The 24,705-nt window shown below is 42.3% G+C and overlaps 1 protein-coding gene across 2 annotated transcripts in view; it reads right to left on the bottom strand.

Annotated features, from left to right (window-relative positions):
- Nucleotides 1–23,617, bottom strand: part of A1CF (APOBEC1 complementation factor) — an 80,965-nt gene extending 57,348 nt beyond the window's left edge. For both annotated transcript variants that reach the window (XM_032883006.1, XM_032883007.1), the window contains exon 1: nucleotides 23,534–23,617. The gene's annotated coding sequence lies outside the window, so the exon portion shown is untranslated. The remainder of the gene's footprint in view (nucleotides 1–23,533) is intronic.
- Nucleotides 23,618–24,705: the final 1,088 nt, after the last annotated feature.

Here is a 24,705-nt window from a genome sequence, read left to right as displayed (position 1 = left end):
TTTCTTTCTTTCTTTCTTTCTTTCTTTCTTTCTTTCTTTCTTTCTTTCCTTCCTTCCTTCCTTCCTTCCTTCCTTCCTTCCTTCCTTCTTTCTTTCCTTCTTTCCTTCTTTCCTTCTTTCTTTCTTTTTCTAATCCTAACTTTGTATCTTGGCTAAGACAAATTTGAAACCATTTTTTAGATAGTGGTGATTGGATAGACCTCTAACATCTAGGTGGGGACTTGTAGCTTCCCTGACAACTTTGCAGTGTAAACCATCTTCCTAGGGATGCTACAGGGTAGGGAGGCGAAAGGAAACCTGTGTTCAGCTTATAAGGCTAACTGGCTGCTGACTACAGTTCTAGAAATCTCTATGAGACCATATAAATCCTCTTAAAAAAATAGAACTACAAAAGGCGTTTGGAGGATTTCCGAAGAAAACGAGCCTTTAGGACAAAACGTAACTCTTGCACTTTCTCCAGATGTTGCTAAAATTGTCTTTTCATCAGGACACTCTCAACACCACCCTCCCCTGCCCCCCTACCCGGTGCCCCTTTATGGATTTAATCTGCAGAAGCAGGGAGGCCACCAGTGAACTGGGATCTGGTGAGCTTAGTCATTTTGGTCATCAAGTGTCTCCCAGATGTTTGGAGGCAAACTCTCTTTGTTTTTTGGCCAAGTTGTAGTTTTACTCTTTGCTGAGCTTCATCTTTTCCATCAAAACATAACAGTTCATGGTGAAACGACAAGTTTTATGCAAGACCTACCTTTAGTTTTGGTTAATGATTAGTACAGGGACCTGAAGACACTTTCACATCAAAAAGGTCTTTTGATCAAAGAAACTCACTCTGACATTGCTGAGAAAAATCTCAACAACATCTTGACATAGTGTCAAGTCATTAGAAGTCAGGGAATAGAAATAAAATTCAGAATTTGTTACAAGAAACACCTCATCTTCGATGTTTAGTTCTCAAAAACAATCCCCTCTCCCAACATTGATTTGATCTGAGGGATGAACTTGGATCCCAGATAAATATTTTTTTAAGCAAGTCAAACTTCTGTTAAATTTGGTCCATTTAGAAGAAAGATTGTGCAATACATTTTCTAATCTCCCAAAATTGTTCAGATCCAAGACCACTGCCTTTTGAAAGAGTAATTCCCAGTGTAATTTATGGAGGCAGTAGGATTCAAAACCAATACAAAGTAGGCATTAGGAACATTGGCACTGAAGGAGAGCACTTATGAGTAGTAAGTATTCGAATATACTTCTCAATAAGTATCACTTATTCATTAAAATATTTGCTGAGTACCTACTGTCATTCAAGAATTTTTTGAGATACTAGGAAAATAGCAGAGAACAAAACAAACCCCTCTCCCCAAAATCTCACAGCGTTTTCTAGTGGGTGAGAGAGACTGTAAACTAGTAAAATGTGCAGGTGCTAAAGATAGTTCCTGAGGAGAAAAAAAAATGAAGAGAAAAGGAATATGAAGTGTGTGTGTGGGAAGAGGGAGTGAAATGTTAGATGGTGTGATCCCAGGGGAGTGGATTTGGGAGGAGACCCGGTGACGTGAGGCATGTGTCTGGGGGAGACCATTCTGGGCAGAGAGCCTGCAAGCCTAAGCCCCTGAGGTGGGAGCTCCTTGATGGAGCAGGGAGCCGGCCTTTGTGGAGAGCACGGAGCTGAGTGAACGAGGTCAGAAGTGGGAGTTAGCAGAGAGATAATGGCAGCCCAGGCCATAAAGGATCTTGCAGGTCAAGGTGAGGACTTTGGTTTTTGCTCTGAGATGGGAAGCCAGGGGATCAACAAGATGCTTAGCAGGATCCGTCTACCACTGAAGAGAGTCTAGAAGGGTTGGGAAGGAGGGGATTGATGCCGACACTCTAGTTCTGTTTTCGTGCAAGAATTGGCTATTTTGTTCATTAGGATATTTTTGGCATGGATTCTGATTTGAAAAAAATACTGTGTGAAAACACTCCTTGTCTTGATTCCTAAGTTTTTCGATGCCCTTACATGTTGCGTTGGAGGCAAGGCCCTGCTCAGCTTTGACCTCACTCTGGTCAGCAGAAAGCTCACGGGGCAAAGTGGGGAGACCAGTCAGAAACCAGCGCACCTTCTGGGCAAGAGGGAGCAGTGGTGGACCAGGGGTGGTGAAGAGCAGATATCTTGGATCTACTTTCCAGATGCATGGGATGCATCTGGAAATGAGGGAAAAAATAAGGAGTCAGGGATGACATCCAGTTTTCAGTCTGTGCAGCTAGAAGAATAGACCTATTAGCTCAGATGGGGAAGAGCAGATTTGGGGAGGACCAGGAGCTCTGCTGTCGGCTTTGCTGATTTTGAGATGCCCAGCAGGTAGCCACATGAGCCCAGAGAGGCTGAGCGGACAGTTGGTTCCAGGAGCTGCAATTTCCTGGGAGAGTTCCAGGCAGGAGATACTAGCTGGGAAGCTATCGGCCTAGAGGTGACATTGAAGCTGTGGAATCAGGTGAGATCATCTATGAGTGGAGGATAGAAAGTAGGTCCAAGGACCTGCTTCAGAAGGATCTCTGGGTCACTCCAGCTCTTGGAAGTCAGGAGACAAGGAAGAAGCCATAGTGGAGAATGAACTGGAACAGTCGGAAAGTTCGAGAACAGCCAGGAGCAGGAGGTGGATGGAAATCCAAGTGAAGAAAGGATTGTTGAGAACAAATTTGTGATGAGAAGTACATGTTCTGTCATGTCAAGTAAGACGAAGCCTGAATAGGGATGTAGATATCTGGATTCAAATCCTCATCCTGCCTCTTACTGCGTGCCCGTAAAGTTCCTTAACCTCGTGGCGTCCATGCATTCTCAACTCAGGACGCAGTAATATTTCTCTCAGGGTTGTTGTATTGCTGAATAAATATGTCGAAAGAGCGTTGAGAGAGTTCCTGGCTCCTAGCGAGATTAGTATTCGATGCAGATATTTGTGATTTAGAAAAAGGGGGGAAGGGAGAGACAGGACAGTGAGCACCCCAACTTCTCAGGTTCTGCAGTAAGTAGGACATCCCACGGTTTTGTGCAAAGGCGCTGTTACCCAGATGAGAACGGCTGCGCAAAACGCTGGGCAGTGAATGGAAGTCACTGGAGGAAAGTTACTGCTGGCGTCAGCGCTATAGGAAAGACCCGGGGTCCCTGATCAGTTTGCTCACACGTGAATGGGGCTCACAGGCAGTGCTGCTGGGGGGATGCGGGGCTTAGTTGACATCTTTTAGTAACTTGCTGTTACCACCAGTAACTCCAGCTGGAGGAGAGAAGAAGGCACGGAGCGGGGGCAGCACAGCCACTTGGGGGAAAGCCACCACCCCCACTGGATGAGGCATGACCCTACACAGGTCCCATCCCTTCTCCCTCCTCCTTGCATTCAGTCTGGAACAGGGTGAGGGAGGGACTCCTAATTCAGAGATCTGGAGGACTCGCCTGGCTCTGCCAACTCTTACTCCTTGGCCATTGGTGTGTCCCGGTCCTGCGTGTGTTTTCTTAGCAAAGGGACGCTTGGTTCAAATGGACACTCCAAAGCCAACCTGCTGTATAGAGATGGTTCCCTCCTCTGTTCCTCTGCCTGCAGTCATTCTGGTGGAGACTCAGAGTCTCCATTTCCTTACATATGAATCGTGAGGATAACAACAATTCCTACTTCACAGGGTTGTTTTAAGGACGAACCATGAATAGATTTAAAATACTTAAAGTGGTTCCTGGTATTTAATAACTGCCCGGTGAGGGTTACCTATTATACTGTTTTAATTCTTATTATAATTAATCTCTAACTCCAAGGGGTTAAATTTCAAATTCACTTTCTGGGAAGATAAAATCTCACGTGTTTAGCACGATACATCATCCCTCCAGGACTAGATTCTCTTCCAGCATCTCATTCCCTTCCCTGCTGCTGGGGCTCCCATGCTGCTTTGTATTTTTGGCTCTCTGCTTGGAATGTCATTCCTTCCCCTCCTCTTCCCACATCTAACCTTCACTACTCTGGCCATGTTATCCTTCCAGGTCTGCTCTGGGAGCCTTCCTTTGATACCCTCTCACCGTCATGTTGGAGCCACAGCCTTAATGCTCTCAACTGAGTCTGTACATCCTTGTACCGTTGCATACAATACTGTAATTATCTGCTTGCACAGCTATCTTTCTTGCTACACTGTGAGCTCTCTCAGTGTGGGGACTGTGCTGTACTCCTCTTTCTTTGCCCAGAATGCTTAGCCTGGCATTATGCTAAGTGCTCAGTAAATAATTGCAGAACAAATGAAAGACCTTGGACTGGCATTTTATAAATGACAGTAACTTACACTTGTTCTGAAGTCAATTGAATCTGCATCTAATCTCCTACTGTTTATTCTTCTTCTTGTTCTAATCACTTCTAGAAAGTTCTGTCCTGGAGTAGTGAGTTTACCTTTCGCGCAAGATGGATGTCAGTGGTTTCACTGCGTTTACATATACATTCTTGTCTTTGGGAGAGAGACAAAGAAGAGTAAAATCGAGAGTGCAAAGTGATTGAAAAGAGTTAATATTTGAATTCACTTTTCTTCTTTTCAGTGCCTTTCCAGTTTTCTATTTGCAACATTGGAGCCTACTTGATCAAGAAGAGAAGGGTTCTAGAAGTTACTGAGGGTTCAAGATTTCTGCCTTCCTAAAAGTCACATGTGGATTGGAATGAACATCTCACCTCGGTAGAGACTTTTCAGTAGAAATTTCCAGAGTTTACTGTTGGGCAAGGTCAGAGTTGCTGTTCCTGACCCTTGACCCTGGTGGCCTCAGGTACCAGTGGGTCCTGGCTCGGAGAAGGTGGCAGGGAGACAAAGATAAGGAGGCAAGAGAGAGAAGGAGGTAGGGAAGCAAATGCCAGCATTTCTGCCTCCACAGCTGCGAGGGGGATAGTAGAAGTTGCCCTTTCTTTATTCCCCTATGCTATAAAGAAGAAAAGCATATGGAAAAGTTGTACATATAAATTGGCTTGCACGTTGTGAAGGAAAACTATGAGGGGATTGTAAGTGATATTTTTTTACCTAGATTTGCCCGAAATTAGGCAGTGTCGGAAGTTAAGTGCCCTAGCGGGACAGCAGTTGGTGGCCGTGGCAACAGAGAAAGTGGGAAAACAGGTTTGTTTTTTAAAATAGTAAATTGGGCAAGACAGACAAAGGTGAGAAGGGCAGGACCGCTTAACATGCGCAGAAAGAGAAGCTTGGAAAAGCAAAGGCAGGTGTGATGGTGTGAAGAAGAGGCCAAGAGGGACAGAAGACAGAGGTTCAGGTTATTAGCTTTCTTGGTTTAAAAATGCAATGGGAGTGCCTGGGTGGCTCAGTAGGTTAAGCACCTGCCTTCAGCTCAAGTCATGATCCTGGGGTCCAGGGATCGAGTCCCGTATTAGGCTCCCTGCTCAGCGGGGAGCCTGCTTCTCCCTCTGCCATGAGTATTAAAGGAATATCTCCAATGTGCCGGGCACCGTGCTAGATGGTTTAGTCTGGAAATAGAGTCATTTTGTTACTGCTAGAGTTTCTGTATGTATTTTATGGACTTTTCTAAAGAGGAGGAATAAGGACACAGAGTGGGGGGAAAGACTATTTCTGACTGGGTAAGCAGAGGAGAGACGTTCTTTTGTAACCAGGTGGGAGACATTGGGGTTGGTGCCAGCAAGGTCAATGATGGCTTCATGGGCCAATGGGACCTCTCCAGACCCAATCCAGGCTTCCCCACTGTTTGTGCACTGACGTTGCATGATAACTCTTACCAGCATGCAAGTTGTATAACTGGTTTTATAAGGAGTTCCAAGCATTTAGTATGTCCTGGGAATTTTACACAGAAGGAGCTCCAATTATATCGACATGGTCTGTGAAGGATTAATGACCAAAGTTTATGCATTTGCCTACTGATGCTAAGTAAATACTATCGTGCATTACTTGATAAAGAAATAGAAACTAGATCTAATGTTCTCTCTGGGAATGTTTACAATCGGTCTTAAGTTTACTTTGGAAGTGAAGTCACATGATAGCTCTGTAGTTGGCCATGTATCGTGAACCACAGCGAAATTAGAGAATATGCATACATAAAATTCCAAAATGTGGCCTCAAAACACCCCCCCCCAAGTCCCAATATGTGGCACCTTCTTTTTAAACATCAGTCTATTGTCAGCCAAAAAATTAAGGTAACCAGAATCCCTTCTGTGTTATTAAGGCAGTAGTAATCAATCATACCTTAATTTTGGGCCTGGTCAGTTTGTGCCTTGTCAAGGCTTAAAATAAAGAAAAATTAAAGTTGTTCTTAGTAGATATACTAAGTTACAATTACAGAAAATATCCTCTGTCTATAGTAGATTGCATATCTTCAGAGAAAGATAAGCTTGCTTTGAAATTTCCATCCCACCACCACGATTTTAAGTTCTCTGAGGCTCTGCTTCTTATTCTAAGAATAGGAGCACTGATACCTAACTTGAAGGTTTTTTTGTTTTGTTTTGTTTTTTATCTTTTTATTTTTTAGCAAAGATAAATCAGATACTGAATAGGAGAGAACCAAATCAATCAATCAATCAATCAATCAGGTAATGGATAGGAGAGAACTTCGTAAACTCCCAGGCATTTGGATGGTACTTAGTAAATATTTCCTTCTTGTTCCTTGTCTGCTGCTTTGATTGACTCATATTAGCATCATCTGGGTTCTTCTGCAAGGCTATCCTTTCTAGAAATTGTCCAAGGGACACAGAAATGCTCTTTGGAATGTGTTATGTTGTCTTCTTTCATGTTGCTTTAGTACTTGATCAGGTGGTTTCTTGTGTTTGTTGTCACTTCTCAGTTGGAAAACATCCTTAAGGTCTTCAGTGTTTGTATGTGTGTGTGTGTGAGAGAGAGAGAGAGAGAGAAAGAGGGAGCACATTAGAGTTTTTGTTTGTTTTTTTAAGATTTTATTTATTTATGTGACACAGAGAGAGACAGCAAGAGAGGGAACACAAGCAGGGGAAGCGGGAAAGGGAGAAGCAGGCTTCCCACTGAGCGGGGAGCCAGATGCGGGGCTCGAAACCAGGATCCTGGGATCATGACCTGAGCCAAAGACAAATGCTTAATGACTTAGCCACCCAGGAGCCCCAGAGCACCTTAGAGTTGTAATGAAAATTAGACACTACCTAAAATCAGTGATTAAGAAATATTTGAATAAGTAGTGGTACAATGCATCTAATAATACTGTTCTAGTAGAACATACAGTTCAGACAGATATTTGTGAATAGAATAGAATAAAGGGCAGGCTGAAAGCAGCAAGCATAGTCTGATTTCATTTGTGTTAACTTTCATATTTGTAAGGGATTATAAAAGAATGTCTAGGTAAACAGATCAGTTTGCCACTCTCCTTTGACTATTTTTAAGCTTTCTATAATCTATAGCTCTCACTCTAATAATTTAAAAAGTAAGTTAAATCTTCCTAATAAATGAATTGCCAATGAGAACAAATCATCAAAGACTGAGATGTGGTCATGGTTCTATTCTGGGGAATCTGTTGATCATTAATTAGAGAAAAATGCTGAAAATTACTCCAAGGGTCTGGCTAAAGAGGCCAGGGACAAATCACAATAGATATAATGAAATCAGAAGGAATCAAAAGTGAATCAGTAAGACAGAAAAATCCACAGACTTGATAAATGTAAGGGCTGATTGAAAGGTTGGTGAATCAGCACCTCTGGGCACCTGGACAAAGTAAGACGGAGAAACCCATTTTAAAAACAGGTGATACATAAATACTAGGAAAAGGGGCAGGAAGAAAATAGTCCAAATGGGTTCAGGAGTTCTCTCTCACCTATAAAATCATGCATTTATTTTGCTTTATTCTTTATCTTCTCTATTTTTTTTACACTACACAAAATATTTTTATTAAAAAAGTGGGAAAAATGGTTGTAACCACAGATAAGAGACTCTTGACTCTTAATATTTCTATTAATACATTGAAAAATATGGATTCAGTGATCAGTTACCTAGAAAACTCAAGAGTGAAATAATAATTTGAATGAGCTAAAAATCACACACTGTAATGAAAGGACTCATTGTCTTCTTCCTAAATAATGCAAGGTCCAGATGGTTTTATTGGGCAGTTTTTACAAATAATTTAAGAAACAAATAATTCTTTCATTATATAAAGCTTTTGAAGCATAGAAAATAAAGGAGGACTTATACTAAATCTGTCAATTTCATATCTCTGATATAAAGCCAGACAAAATAGAAAACAAAATAGAAAACTGTGAACCCCAATATCACATGTAATTCTAGATATGAACCACATACAGCAAGGTATTAAAATACTAATATACAATAAACACATTGCATTTATCACCAAAATACTAATACCAAAATAGAATCTTTAGGGATTCTATTAATTCATTTCAGTGACAAGGAAGAAAAAACATGATCATCCCATTAAATTAAAACTGGCACTTAATAAAATTCAACACCCACTATTGGTTTAGGAAAAAAAAATAACTTGCTAAGTTATTAATAGAATAAAACATCTTTAATTTGATGAAGAGCATCAGAAACACACAGAAAACATACTTAGTACTGAAACACTGAGATCATTCTTTTTTTTTTTTAAGATTTTATTTATTTATTTGACAGACAGAGATCACAAAGTAGGCAGAGAGACAGGCAGAGAGAGAGAGAGGAAGGGAAGCAGGCTCCCTACTGAGCAGAAAGCCCAATACGGGGCTTGTTCCTAGGATCCTGAGATCATGACCTGAGCCGAAGGCAGAGGCTTAACCCATTGAGTCACCCAGGTGCCTAAGATCATTCCATTAAAGACAAGTAAATCAACTGTGCAGAACACGTAGGAGGCCAATGCCTTATCCATTAGGCTACTGGGGCTTCTTGTGCAGAACAATTAGAATAAAGGAATACCACAAGAACAGTCAAAACAACTTCATCATTGAAGCAGAAATAGCAGATGAAATGAGAGGATCTGAACAATAGAAACAAAACTCGTAAGAATAGACGTAAGGCGAAGTACCCAAAATCTTTACGAAGAAAACGATAAAATTACATTGAAGGATCTAAGGCCTGAATATATGTTAAGTGTTATTATTAAAAAGGATCTGTTTAGGGTGCCTGGGTGGCTCAGTGGGTTAAAGCCTCTGCCTTCGGCTCAGGTCATGATCCCAGGGTTCTGGGATCGAGCCCCGCATCGGGATCTCTGCTCAGCAGGGAGACTGCTTCCCCATCTCTCTCTCTGCCTGCCTCTCTGCCTACTTGTGATCTCTGCCTGTCAAATAAATAAATAAAATCTTTAAAAAAAAAAAAAAGGATCTGTTCTTCCCATATGATTAATCTAATGCAAACCAATTTAAACATCAATAAAAAAATTTTTTTTGACAAAATGAGTCTAAAGTTCACCTGGCAGGAAAAACATTCAGGAAATGCCACAACGTGTACTGAATTACAGTATTCCCGTGAACCCACCTAATTTAAAGTTAAAATTAAAACAGGCATAGGAATGGACAAATAGATAAATGGAAAGAAACAAAGAAGCCTAGACCTATAGTTTTGTTTATGTTGGAATTTGCCAATAGGTGTTATTTCAAAGGATAGATCATAGACACCTTGAGAAAAAAGTTGGCCCACCCTATCAGAGCATATACTGAAATTCTAAGTGGATTAATGGAAAAGCCTTTAAAAACACGATGTAACTACTGGAAGGAAAGATGGGGGAACATTTTTATAATTTTGTGATGCAGAAGAGCTTCCTAACCAGGCATAGTTACCACCACAAATGAAAAGACTAACAGATTTGGGGTGCCTGGGGGACGCAGTCATCTGAGCATCTGACCCTTGGTTTCAGCTCAGGTCATGATCTCAGGGTCGTGGGTTGGAGCATCCATGGGGCCAGACCTCAGGCTCTGTGCTCAGCAAGGAGTCTGCTCAGGATTTTCCCTCTCTCCCTCTCCCCTCCTCCCCATCACATGCATTCTCTTTCAGATAAATAAAGCTTTAAAAAAATTATAAACTTCTGTACAATAAATTTGAAAGGAAACCACTGACAGGAAGAAAATGATTGCTGTTTTTATGTAATAGACCAAGAATAAGTATCTGTAATATACAATGAATACTTTTAGATCAAGAATAAAAATTGACTGAATAATGATTTGCCCACATCAGTGGACAAATAAGCAAAGGACACAGGCAGTCAATTCACAGAAAAAAAAACAAAAAGCATTTGTAAACTTATTTAAATGTAGTCATCAGCTCAGAAAAGGTAAATTAAAACAAAAACCAAGATACCTTGGCTTTGCCTATTACACAGCAAAATTTGAAAGAATTTCAAATAATAACAGAGCTAACCTTTCCTGAACATTTATTATATGCTATATTCCAGAAACTTTAAACCTAATTCATTTAATCCTCATAAAAACTCAGTGGGTGTAGGTATTATTATTCCTACGATGCAGACAATCTATTAAGTTAGGGAGGTTGGTTAATATGTCTGTCCAAGGTCACCCAGGTAACTGGAGGGAGACCCATAATTAGAATCCAGGTACTCTGGGGTCAGAGTCTGTGCTCCTCATTACTATATTCGGAAATAGGTGAATGGCACAGAAGAAGTAGGGAACTTATAGTATCTATCCGGCTTTTCCTAAAGAGTTTCTATGGAGAACCCCATCACAGGAGGAAACTGGTGAAGCGTGGATACTGTGAGTTTGTATCTTCTTCCATAGGGACAGATGGTTTCGGTCATCTAAAGCACTACCGTAACTTAGCCTCTTTGCTAGAAAGAAAATGAGCTATGACGATCTGAGTAGTGCTGTGGGTAGACCGTGTGACGGTTCACCTGGACACATTTTGTGTCTGACCCACTTTGCACATGGTCCAAAGTGGATACCTGGTCATTGCCAGCTCTCTGCTATGCACTTGGTTATACAACCCTGAAACCTCAGCCTTCGTGCTCCCTGGCAGAATGGGGAGCATCATTCAGAGATGACCAGGTGACGTGTCACTTGGTAGGATGTGACTTGGAGTCCATGTTAATTTGTATTCTAACATTTGAAGTGTTGGTTCCTTCTTCCCCTTGACCTTTAGCTCTTCTGAATCGTAGACAGCCAGCGAGGAGGGAGCCAGCTATGGGCCAAACATCTGATGTGGGGCACTGATGGCTAATAGACACAGGTACTTCCAGTAGGCACCAAACATAACAGTTTTGGGGGCGTGTCTCCTCCCTGTCTCTCTGCGTCCACCTTCAAATGTCCATATAGTTCCTCTTTTCCTTTTCCCATCTCTTACTCTCTTTAATCCTTGACTTTGTTCTTTCTCCTCCCTTGGTGACAGCCCTGACTAACGAAGTGGCTGATTCCACCTGGAAGGTATCGCCTGCTTTTAAGACAAAGGTGTTAAGAGCTGTAATGAAGCAATGCTGATGGGTGTAATTTTGACAAGAAACAGTTATTTTGGCAAAGATGCTTTGGGCCAGCTGATACTTTGAGGACTGTTTGTTGACACTTAAATCTATATGCCATCTTATTTGGAGTCATTTGAAGTCCTAGATAGAGTAACTTAAAATAGCAAAACCTAAGACACTAGGGAAATTGCACTGCTGCAAAAATAGCTATGAAGAAAAAAAAACTATACCAGACAAAATTCCATTGGGAAACTACTGACTTAACATTATCAGAGAAATGGAATGAGCAGAGGTACAAGAGACAAATGACTGTATTGTAGTTTTTGTGTGTGTCCTTGTCTGTGCAGGTATGTATATACATACGTATCTATGCACACACACACCCCCACACACATACCTCCCCCCTGCCCCGGACTAAATCTCAGCATTGTAAACGTGCAAGGAGTGAGAAGGTGTGTCCTTCAAATTTTTTTCTTCTTTTTAAATTTTTTTAAGTACAAATTCAAAACCAGGAATCAGATACAATTTCATTTGAAAAGAAAACGGTCCCCAGACTCTCGGGAGAGTTAAGCATGTCCACCTGATGCCCAGATCATCATTCTTTCAAAACAGTCCTGACATCTAGACCACCATTTTGTTTTGTTTGACGGAAAAGTTAATTTCAAATAGAGCCATGTATTTTCACTTAAAAAGTGTATTTAAGGGCGCCTGGGTGGCTCAGTGGGTTAAGCCTCTGCCTTCGGCTCAGGTCATGATCTCAGGGTCCTGGGATCGAGCCCCACATCGGGCTCTCTGCTCAACAGGGAGCCTGCTTCCTTCACTCTCTGACTGCCTCTCTGCCTACCTGTAGTCTCTGTCTGTCAAATAAATAAATAAAATCTTTAAAAAAAAAAGTGTATTTAAAACTGCACAATTTGTGGTCCAATGGGAACACCTCCTGCTTTTTAGCATATTTTGAAGTAGGTCGAATAGAGTAGGAACATTTGATCCACTTCAAAAGACATTTCACACTTATGTGCTTAAAATGCCCTTTAAATATCAACAAGAAGGCATTAAATCCCTGGGATTTAGCTTGAAACTGTAAATTGCACAAGGAAATGCAGGAGAGAGAGCATTAACCTACACATGCTTTGTCAAAATAGAACTTTCAGATTTCATCGCAAGCAGTTCTGGATTTTAGCAAGTCACATGCACTCTGTTAAATCTCCCCTTCCTCAATTTTTAAAAAGATTTCATTTATTTATTAGAGAGAGAGAGAGAGAGCATGCATGAGCACAAGTGGGAGTGTGTGGGTGGGAGGGGCAGAGGGACAAGCAGACACCCTGCTGACCGGAGATCCTGATGTAGGGCTCGAACCCCAGGACCCAGGGATTGTGACCATATCTGAAGGCAGATGCCTAACTGACGGAGCCACCCAGGTGCCCCTTATCATAATCTAAAAAACAACTTCACTGTAATCTTCTCAGAGGATGTGTCCAGTTTGCATGCTTTCCTTAATCGTGACTTGCCATCACTTGCTAAACAGGGCCCTAGCCTTAAAATATTGTACCACTATTCAGCATACTCCAAACTGGCACTAAAAAGAAATCATCTAAGAATAGCTTTAGTCAACAGGGCTGACAGCAGATTAGAGAGCGGGAGCTATGGAGAAAGAACAGACTCCCTGCTTGGCTTTATATTATAATCATCTGCACTGGGGCAGGATCCTCCTCACCCCAGAGGGGGACAGATTCTCCTGGTCTGAGAGAAGGGCCTGGAAATGGTTACTTTTTAAGCCTTCAAAGTCACCATAATTGGTGGCTGAGTTGGGAACTGCTGAATGAAGCACGAGTCTATACGTGCTAAATGTCAAAACAAAGCAATGGACAGTAATTGAATTTATCCCACCTGCCAAAGAGATGGGATAGATATCATGTAAAGAACATTGTATTAAAGAGAAGAAAAAGCCTATAAAAGAAAGGTACACACTAGATGATAGGAAAAATGTGTGGATGATTCCATATTTTCTCTAGTAATTGTTTACATTTTCATCATTCCTAATCAATACGTGTTTTCCTTAATGATAGTGTTTAGAAATTAAAAAAAAAAATCTCCTTCTTACTAGATTCTGGCTCAGGTGATCTGTTTGCAACTCTGTTTCCATGAGGACAAACCAATAAGTTGTTGATATTCCTGCTGTGACTTGCTGTGCCTAGTTTCCTTGCTGCTTTGCACAGTCTCCCTGAATGAGACAAACTCAAACTGCTCCCTCTGGGGGGTGCATAGTTATAGGAGTATATATATATTTCTGAACTCCCAAGCCTGCGTGTGAGGACATGAATGCATATAGACACACAGGTGTCTGTACTGGCCTGGTGGCCAGTGTTGGTAGCACGATATCACACAGGAGACCTCTCCATACACCCATTCCCTTTGTAACCGGTTCCGACCCTGTGAACTCCTTCTCAAATCCTTCAGCCTCAAGTCAGCTTGAATAGGACTATCAGAAACTCTGAAAGACCCTCACATGCGATCTTTTGTTGGTAACACTGAAGATTGAGAGATGAACACTTTTTTTTTTTAAATCCAAAAATGATTTGGGAAAACTTGAACAGCAGGTGGAAATGGCATGTGTTGGAGGGCGGAGTGGGTGTTGGGTAATAAACGCAGAGCTTTACAACCAGACAACATATGAACTCTATTCCATTAAAGTTCTACTATGTGGCTAATTTTATGTCTTAACTGGATGGGCCCATGGGGTGCCTGGATGTTTGGCTAAATATTGTTCTGGGTGTGTCTGTAAATGTCTCTCTGGATGAGATTAACTTTAAATATAGACTGATCCAATCAATTGAAGACAAGAATAGAACAAAAACAAGTTGAGTGAGAGAATACTCTGCCCTCCCGGGGACATCCATCTCTTCTGGACTCACTGGGACTGAAACACTGGTTCTTGTGTCTCATGCCTGCTGGCTTTCAGGCTGGAAATATACGTCATCTGACCTGGGTCTCTGGCTTGCCAACTTCAGGGTTTGAGGCTTATCAACCTCCTTAATCATGCAAGCCAACCACTTACAATAAATCCCTTTAGATGGACAGATAGATATAGACGGATAGATAATCTTAGAGGTGCTAGTTGCCAGTACTGGTATCTTACAGGTGCTAGAACAATGACAACAACAAAACCATTTTTGTATAGGCACTGATTGGAATACCAGTTCTGCTTCTCTGGAGAACCCTGGCTAATACCTATACAAAAATGGCTTCAGTGTGGTCATGTTCCCATAACTGTAAGATGAGGCTACAGATGGTGGCTGTGTTCTCTTCACTTAGTAATGATACCCCACTCTTCCCACTGTGCCCCACTCTCTTGAGGATCCCTGGGAAAGAGGATCGGCAGAGGTTAGAAATTCTAGAATGGCATATCCTAAGAAGAGTAGAAAGTCTTTGCATATATGTTTAATTTCTAAGTTGACTTACAAATTGGGAAAGTGGTAGTCCCAGCGTGCCTTGTAGATGTGTCTCAGCTTAAAAGCAGATGTTTATTTCATAGGCCTGGGACCAATTATTTGTGTGGCAGATTACAGGGGCCTGATGAGCTGTGAGTGCTGTATTTCATTCATTCTTGGATTCATGTTATTATGTCTCTTTTTTTCTAGTTGAGATTGTCCTTTTGAGCTTAATTGCTGCATCTGGTTTCCTGAGACCAATTTGGAAAAATTAGGCCGAACGCTCAATTCTCACTAAGATGGCCAGCCACTGATTAATAAAATATTTTTGATCCTTGAGTGGAGTTTACAGAAGTCCAACTCTCTGGAGCTCTATAGTGCAGTAGCCCTGAGGGAATGTGACATACACAATGAAAGACAGCTTTATATTCCCTTTCCAGACCCAGAATGCCTGGGCTCAAATCCTTGAAACCAGATTACAGAAGTTCTGATTGTATGCTAATTTTCACACCTTGGCATTAAACTGTCCTTTTAAGTTCTTTCTCATTATGTCTAGTCAGCCCCTGAGTTCTGATACTTGCCCTTCTTTTGAATTCCCACGGCCATTAATTACAATGTATGCAACTATCATTTCATACCTGGGTTGTTGTCTTACCTTGACCTCTGACCTTTTTTCCAACTCTAACATCCTCTGTGTTAACACTTGTTAATTTTCTCGACCATTTTATTATGTTACTTTCCTATTCAAAGACTTCCCATGGCCCCGTATTCTGCAGCACTAGCAACCAATGTCACCACCTATCAAAAGTACCCAACTTTGTATTAATTTACAGGGGATAACTTTTCTCTATTCAGACTGGTCCAGAAGCCTAGGAATCAGGAGAAGAAGGGAGAGGGGGGCTCTAGGGAACAGAGGCAGAAGCGAAAACAGCGTGGAAAATGGAGGAGTTGAGTATGGTTGGGATGCTGAACGTGAGTGAAACAGAGGGGATCAGGAGTGGGAGTGACAACAGGTGAGACTGGGGAGGCAGGCAAGAATGATGTCCATCCCAGCAGGACAGAGTGTTCTTGCTTTATTACGAAGTCAGCACAGAAGAACTCTAACAGGCCCCTGTGCACTTTAGGAAGGAAACTCCATGAGTGTTGCTGAGAATGTGTTGGAGGCAGAAGGTTAGTTTAGGGACAGGTGGGGAAACGAAGAGAGGGAGGACCATCCCCTCGCCAAGGACGGATACTCATCTTTTTATCTCCAGCCCTTCCACTGAGCCTGGAACTTAGTAGACACAGTTAATACATATTTGCTGGACTGAATGGGAATTTCATATAGCCTCTCGGACTACTCCACACTTGGTTCCCTCCTAATTTTCTAGTTTTACCACATAATAATAAAGCACACAGTATTTTCCCCTTTGTTGTTCATTCTTTGATTCCCAAGTGGGGATCGTGGCCCAGTAGACACACCATGGGATCATGGATTCAGACCAACTCAGGTTCTAATGTGGGGGGGCTCTACCCTTAAGAACTTTGTAAACTTGGCTCAAGTTATTTTCACCAGATCCCATCTTCTTCTTTTCAACATTGAGGATCAGGATACCTGTCTCATGGTGTTGCCATAGTGATGCAAAAGGATAGGACAAGTAAACAGCCCAGAGTGGGGTACCGGGCACTCAGTGCTGTTTTTCTTGGCCTTTTCTACCTCCTGTCCTGCTCTCCCCAGTTAGGTGGCTCTGTTATTCAGCAAACAATAGTGTGAATCTGTTCTGTGTAGAGCAAGGTGGTAGGTCTGCACACTGAAAAAGAAATAGGATAACTTTCTTGCCTTTCAGGAACCCTCAGTGTAGCACAGAAAATAGTATTCCTTCTCCAGCAAAGTAAGAGACTTTGGAGAAGGGAGAGAATAAATACCCTAAGACTGAGATAGGAAACCTGGGGAACCCTTCCTGGGCCCCTTGAAGTTAGGAACAAAAGTGCAATACATCTTTGTATCCAACACAGCATCTAGAATAATGCTGAATACAAGCACGGAGTCCATCAGTCAGTCCCAGCGGACAGATTAACACGGTAATCCCAAGGGATCGCCTTCCTTCCATACCAGCCAGCAGCTAATCCCTTGAAGAAGACGCTAATCCCTAGCCCCTTCCTCTGCTTAGCCTCTGCCCCCATAATTTTCTCTTCGGGGGTCTTCCGCTGTGCCCTGTAGGGGACTGATTTGGGGACAGGTTATATTATCTCATACCTGCGTTTTTGTCATGCTGGTAACCTTGCTATTTGCAAGTGACTTTGAGTCCTGACGTTCTGTTCTTTGTAGTGACCATGAAAACAACACAGGCCAAGAGGCTTGCCCTCTGGTGTGAAGATCCAGATTTCTATTCTGCTACCTTGTGAATGACCCAAGTTCCTTCAGATTATTTTATCCCAACTTAATTAGGAGCCTTTGCCTGTGATAGAGAACATCTCTGCCTTGGAAAATCAGGGCCATGTACTAACATTATTGGATGATTCCAATTCTGGCCAGGACACCTGTCTTAACTCTCTGTTCTGTAGTGAGGGCAGACAGGGAGGAATCTGGTAAGTGTGATGCTCAAATGTCTTTAATAATCATTCAAAATTAATAAGTAAATTCTTCCTCAAAGATCAGACAAGTAGCCATCATTCAGATACCTTACATTTTCCTCTTGTTCCCCATGACACCTCTATCCTTGGCCATTTCTCCTCTCTGTCTTCTCTTCCCTACCATCACAATTGACTTGTCCTAAACTCCCTTCTCGGTGGGCTTGGCCATGCTAGTTAATTTGCTAAGCAATTTTAGGCTAATGTCAATTAGTTCCTGAATGTCAATACCTCACAGTGTTCCTATCACTCATGCCCTGTCTCCCAAATAATGTGTATTTTAACAAGGAACTTCTGGAAGCACGCTCTTGTTATCCTAAATGAATAATTCCATTGAGGCTGGTAGAGCTGCTATTTGGGAACTTCTGGGTCTCCATTTAAAGCTCCAAATTAGGGCAGTTTAAATCTGGGGCTCCCTGAGCATTTACAGACCCAGCAGCCCAGTTCTTCTTTCCCTGGGGAGAAGGGCATGGCCTCCGGGTGGGAGGTGCTATGTTCAGACGCTCACAGAATCTGGGCATCAGGAAGCCAAGTCATTCAGGGCAATTACTGAGGGCTGGGGGTCTACACTTGGGTTCTTTCCCTAACAACAACAAAAATATCTTTTGTCTTTGGTGAAACTCAGTTCTTCTCTGTCCAATAGAGGACCTCAAAATTTAGCTCCAGTTCCAAGATCCAGTGCTTCTCCATGCTCTGGTCACACTCTTTCTGCACAGTGGAGTACGCCAGACCATTAGTGTTCACTCCTGTCTTCACCACTTTCCAGCCCTGTGACCTGGGGCAAGTTTCTCCATGGTCCTGAGGCTTGACCTCTTTATTGGGAAAACAGCATAGCCATAGAGCCCATTTCACAGAATCCCACAGGGTTGAACAAGTCCATCTCTGTGCTCAGCATGTGGCAGGAGCTATGTCAGCTATGTCAGCTATGTCAGCCATACATGAGCTATTAATCGTCTCATTGTCATGATCATCATCATAGGGGACTGACTCTAACAGTCAATGCCTCCCTTGTGAGGCTTTGCTGGGGACCTTCAGGCAAGAGCGTACCTGACCTGGTCGTGTCCGTGTGCCAACACAGACTTGCACTGCATGGTGCCAGCGTCTGATCTCTGACTGCCGGGGAAAGTAACCAGAGGGATTAGGGCTTAAACAAATTTAAGAAGCCAGTTTACTTTACACAGAAGCCCCCAGCTGGAAAAAGGAGCCCTAAATCCAGTCCTAACAGAAAAGCTGGATGGAAGAATATGAAAGATCACTTGAGAGGAAGAAGGAAGAGCTGCCTCGATACAGAAACCTTGCAAACACCCAGCGATGTTCCAGGAGGGAGCCCGGGTCCCTCCCTTCACTTCTTTGATGTGCCATGCTCGAAATCTTGGTAGGATCCTTTCCTTCGGGAAAAGTTTTTCCTCTCACCTTCTGCAGGGATTCTCACCCTCTCTTCCCAGTTTCATCTAACCTCTTAGTTACTCATCACCGGGGCAGTCACGTCCCGCACAGTAGGTGAAGCTCTGGATGTAATGCGCCTCCACTGTGAGAGCCCAGAGAGGCTTCTGGACTCTGTGTGAGCATCTTGCATTTAACCAGCTTCTCACAGTTGGAATGGGATGTGATGGCTGAGCTACCTTGAAGAAAGTAGGCATGCTGCATTGACCATGAGGAAATCTGGCTTTAAAAAAGTCTAGGGGTCCCTGATGGCACAGGTGTTGAAGTGTCTGACTTCTGATTTTGACTCAGATCATGATCTCAGGGTGGTGAGATCGAGCCCTGGGTTGGGCCCTGCACTCAGTGGGTAGTCTGTTTCAGATTCTCCCTCTCTCTTTGCCTCTCATGTTCTCTCTCTCTCTCTCTCTCAAATAAATAAATAAATCTTTTAAAGAAAAGTCTAAATGCTTCTGTCTAAAATGCTTTGTAAACTAGAATATTCTATAGAAATAAGGTAGCAACAGTAGTGGATTCTGCTATGTTAAGTATAGTGCTCTCTGAATCGGTTGGGCACCCCAAAACAATGCTGATTTTTAACTACTGGAAGAAGAGGGGACATGACTACATCACCGAAGGCGAGATTTTATAGAATTCCAAACCAGTTTGCTCTCTTGGTCATTCTGTCTGGCCAAATTGTCATGTGCTGATTCCATAGCCATATTGTTGCTGGGGACAGAACACTGTGCACACCCTTGCAGACTGGAGGGGATTATCTCAGTCCGAAGTATGGCCTTCCTACTCCTTTTACCAGGGATGGAGCCCTGTTGAAATAAACCTGGTAAATATTTTCCACAGGATTGCTAATACCCTATAAAATTCCACAGACATAGCTGTATAAGGAAAAGAAAAAAGCTGAGTTTATATATCTTTAAAAAATTAAATTAGTGGGGAACCTCGGTGGCCTGGGTGGCTCAGCTGGTTAAGTATGTGTCTTTGGCTCAGGTCATGAACCTGGGGTCCTGGATTGAACCCTGCATGGAGCGGGGCTGGGGGGGGGTTCCCTGTTTAGCAAGGAGACTGTTTCTCCCTCTCCTACTCCCCCGACTTGTGTTCTCTTTCTCTCTCTCAAATAAATAAATAAAACCTTTCAAAAAAATCAAATTAGGGAGCTCAAGTTACCAGCATATTTTAGTCAAAGCAGCCATTATTATAAAAGGCAATATTTAAATTTTTGATTTGGATGAATCAAAAATATTCAACACAAAACCTTAATTTATCTAATTAAAAGCTACTATGTAGTTTTTAAGACTGAGATTCTGATCAGATTAAGTCTGATGGACTCAAATGATAGATGAGCTCTCTCTCCTGATCCAATCAGCAGGAAACACTCGCTAACAACCACCTGCATCTTATAGGATCTGCAAGGAGCAGATGGGATTCAGATTTCTAATAGGTAATGTCACTGCAGTGGTGTTTCCCCTTTTCCAGATGCTTTCCCCCGGGTTGGGGGGGCGGGCATTGGGCTGTTAGAACTACACTTCAGAGGAGCCTGGTTACTGTTTCCATGAGTAAGATCAAATGGTGTTTATCCTCCATCGATCAATACCGTCTTGTTTGAACTGATTGAGTCATTTAGAGACACATAAGGTAATGACAACAATTGTGCAATAGTACCCAGCGTCCTCCCCAGCCTGCCGAGGGATGACAGTATTTTAAAAGACAGTTATTGAAACAGATTTGTAACATCAACTAGCTGTGTGATGAAATGAACACACGCCACCACAGGCTGCCCGGTGGGTTTCGGGGAAAATGGCATTGGGCTACTTTAGCTAAGAGTTTCCTTGAGCAACATTCTCTAAAATAAAAGCATGCTACGTTGTGTTTTTGTTGCTGCTGTCTTTTCAGAATAAGAGAAAATAAGAGGTTCTGTCTTTTTGTCTAGAACATGGTTACTCTTGGTGACTCATCAGAACTTTTATTATTGTGTATAGTTTTTGATTGACTGTATCAGTAGAGTTTTTTTATTATTATTATTCTATCAGTAGAGTTTTGACAAAGAGCAGCTACTGGGTAAGTTTGGAAAGCCTCTGGACATTTTTCTGGAGATTGTTACAAATAGAGAAATGGGAAGGGGAAGAGAGTTTTGCTGAATTCCTACCGAATGCCAGGGACCCGCTTCAACTGTTTTGCTGTGTCATCTCATTTAATCTTCACCGAATTCTTCAAGGTGGCTCTACCCCCATGGCAAACTCAAGGAATCTGAGATTCAGGGACATTAAGTAGTGTGCCTGAGGCCACAGAGCTCAGGGGCTTAGGAACCCGCCTTCCAGCCACCCTCTGTCAGGAGAGGAGTCCAGTGTTCTTTCTAGAATGAATTTGGAAAGTGTCTAAAAGAGGCATGGTCCTGTTTGATGGAAGACAGCTAGACCTTCAGGTCCCTCAGATGGTCTCACTGGTGATTTCAGTGGGTTCTGGTTTTATGAACACTGGGTGTGAGGTCTCGAAAGGATTTATTCTTTCTTAATCTGCATTCTGAGGAATCCCTTTCTGAGACACGTTAATAGATGTTCCTGAAAGCTGTTCTGTTGTAAACGAAGCGAGGAAATGAAACATCTCGCACTGCCCAACGCGCGCAAGAAATGCATACACGTACACACACAGTAACTCCCCAGTGCCTGTGAAGACAGTTACGATGGTGACACGCTTGGGCTCCGGGGTCCGTCCACCTGGCTGGGGAATCTGGCTCATTGTTCCCCGCCTGGGTGATGCTGAGTCTGCGAGGTAACTAAACCCTGCTCAATTTTCTCATTAGTAAAATGATATAATAGTATCTACCTTATAGGACTATTTTAAGAATAATATAGACGAACCCCTGGAAGGTGCTGAGGACCACACTTGCCCATATAAGGCTCAACCAACATCTGTCGTTGTTGGTTTCACTCCAGACGTCCACGTGATAACAAGACCTGCTTTAAAGTATCTGACTGCCTTTCCTCCACTCGACAACGGGGTCACTTTTTTTGAGCCACACTGATGAACATCCACTGACTATAGGGTAGGAAATGTCACGTTTGAAACGGCACAAAACAGTTTGGGATTAGCCCACTTAAAAATAAGAACTAAATACTCAGTGTATTGCTATCCATCATGTCAGTTTGTATTTGCCCACTAAGATTTTTTTTTTCTTTTCCTTTTTCCAAATTTCCTTCCCCTTCCCTTATAAATAATAAATAAATAATAAATTGGAACAGCAAAATGTGAGAATTATCTCAAATGGGCACTATCAATAAAATTCCAGAAAATATGGCCCTAAAATGTGAACCCGTAAGTCGTCTGTCCATTATTCTGTATTTAGCAGGGGAAGGTCTTTGCCCTGCAACAGGTCCGTGTTTATTCTAGTACTCACTGTTCTCCCCAGACCTCTCTTCCTACCGTGTATGCTCCAGCACATAATCATGAAGGATGTTTCAGACCAGACTGACACACCTTTGAAGCTTCTAAATTCTAACGAAAGTTGAGCTTGTCAGTGTATATTTTGCAAAACACTAATCTTGCACAGGGCACGGATAATTCCATGTTCCTTCCCTTCTGGAAAATAAGCAAGACATAGCTCAGCAGTCCTCCTGTAAACACACTTGTTTAACTTGGAGCCCGTACTCCTTGGAATTCATTTTCGTAATTGTGGAACAAAAGTATTTCAATCAGAGTTTAAGATTTCTGGCAGGAATGGATATTCCTGTTACGTGCTCTGACACCTTTCTTAAGATACAATCGTAGCCTGTTTTGGTTGCAAATTGCCTTTCAGGAGTGAACAAAATGATCACGGGAAAATATATCCACTGCAGTACTGTCGCCCAAACCAGCCCGAGAAAAAGCTCTAATAATTAGCTATGCCCAAGGCTGAGATTTTAACACATTCAAAGCCAGTTATTTTCCATGTCTGTTTTCTCTTTCTTTCTTTCTTTCTTTCTTTCTTTCTTTCTTTCTTTCTTTTCTTTTCTTTTCTTTTCTTTTCTTTTTCTTTTTCTTTTTCTTTCTTTCTCCTTCCTCCCTCCCTCCCTTCCTCTCTTCCTTCCTTTCTTTTTTTCTTTTGGTAGAATGAAAAAGGGAACAGCTTAAGGCATTCCTTTGGTGAGTAGGATTCTGGCCAAAGAGATAGCAAGAATCCACCAGGATGACTTTGGGTGGGTTTCTTTTCTCCGGGGTTTTGTGTTTGAGATTTTGGGTGGTTGCAAAGGGCAAAGGAGAGGGAAGGAGAGAATTGAAAATACGAAAGCTAAGGTATGATAGGAATTACGACCTACACAGAGAAATCAAAATCTACCACTGATGTTAATGCTCTTCCTGTAATTACATTTTGTATATTTCCGGGGGTCCTAGGACCACAGCCCACAGTCAACCACAACGCTCCCAGCTAAATAAACTTCTCAGAAACATTAGCCATACTCTTGAACCCAAGGCAGTAAATCTACTTTTTTAGCTCAGAAATGGATTAAATCAAGGACCAGAAGATGGCAGCCATTTCATTCTGAGATTTTGTGACTCTTGAAGTATATTCTCTTGTTTTCAGGTTGCTCCATTAGCATAAACCCAGCCAGAAAGCTCCCTGCATCAGGCAATAGGATAGACAGACGCTCTTCTCGCTGTGTTCCCACTGAGCCACAATGCACAGTTTCACAAAGTTGAAGCAAGAAATAGCCAAACACATGGACCATACCTGAGTGATTGCAGAGGTCCCCACCCGGAAAAGGTTTCCTTGATTGTGGTGAGTTCAACGTGTCACTCTGGTTATGCTCTAATCAACATATCAAACTCCAAAGGTTCAGTGGCTTTAGGTTTGGTTTACAATTCCTGGGAGTTAAACTTTAACTCGCCCTGTCCCTTGCATCCATACAGCCCTTTGACCAGATAACTGGGTCACGGGGGCCGCAGAATCTACAAAAGGGCCAGGCTCCTTAGTGGACGACATTAAAATATATTTTGTGTTAAAAACCGTTGATGTGAATATTGCCTTTGAAGCTGTTGTCATGAGTTACGTGTTTTAAAAAGCGGAACTCACTGTAGTTTGGGTAGCTCAGCTTTTATTTACGTTAGCTCCCCTGTTCTCTGTTCCATGGAAGGGATATTAAGTCTAAGGGTAAATCTGGGAGAGTCTATCTTTCTTCCTTTTGTTCATGCTGTTTTAGATCACTGTTTTACAGGGAGTAAAGTGTGGAGTTTCAGGTCAAGTATGCAGATAAACGCTGGCTTACAAAACCCGAAATACACAAATCATTTACATAACTAAGTAAATAGGGTCTGATCAGGCTGGGGAAATGGGCTTCTTTTTTATGCAAGCTGCTCATCTGGGTTTTAAGAGGGCACCAGCTGTGGACTGGGTTATGTGAGATCCAAAGCTATTGTTCCTGGTTTGAAACCTCAGTGGTAACAGTGATTCTTGAAGAATAAAGGAAGGGACGTTTTCAAAGATCTAACCTTGAGATTCTAAGTTCTTCGTTATGAGCTCTAGTCTACAGAGGAAGATCTTAAAGGTATAAAGCCCACTTTAAAAAAAAATTAAAAAAAAAACCAAAGCCCTCCCAATTTTGAGTACATTTTGCCTTAAGGGTTTAGAAAGCACAGGCCCGGTAGAATAGAGGCTACCCTCACCTGGCTTCAGTTCAAGTAAGAGGAGTCAGATTTTCTAGGAGCCAACTATTAACAGAAGCTTGTAGGCCACGAAAACGCACAGAATGAACAATCCTTCCATCATATCGACGTAGAGAAAGAGGCATCAACCAAGCACACAGGAATCTAAAATGCAGGACATAATGCTTATTGCTGGAATGTTCGTTCTGCTACTGGTTTTCAGTTCTCAGACGCGTGGAAGTGTCGGTTCATCTCCACTTC

Source organism: Lontra canadensis, unplaced genomic scaffold (assembly GCF_010015895.1).
Source record: "Lontra canadensis isolate GAN:19392208 unplaced genomic scaffold, GSC_riverotter_1.0 scaffold85, whole genome shotgun sequence".
Classification (NCBI taxonomy): domain Eukaryota; kingdom Metazoa; phylum Chordata; class Mammalia; order Carnivora; family Mustelidae; genus Lontra; species Lontra canadensis.
The sequence above is the reverse complement of the archived record's forward strand: the minus strand, read 5'-3'. Positions and strand labels throughout refer to the sequence as shown.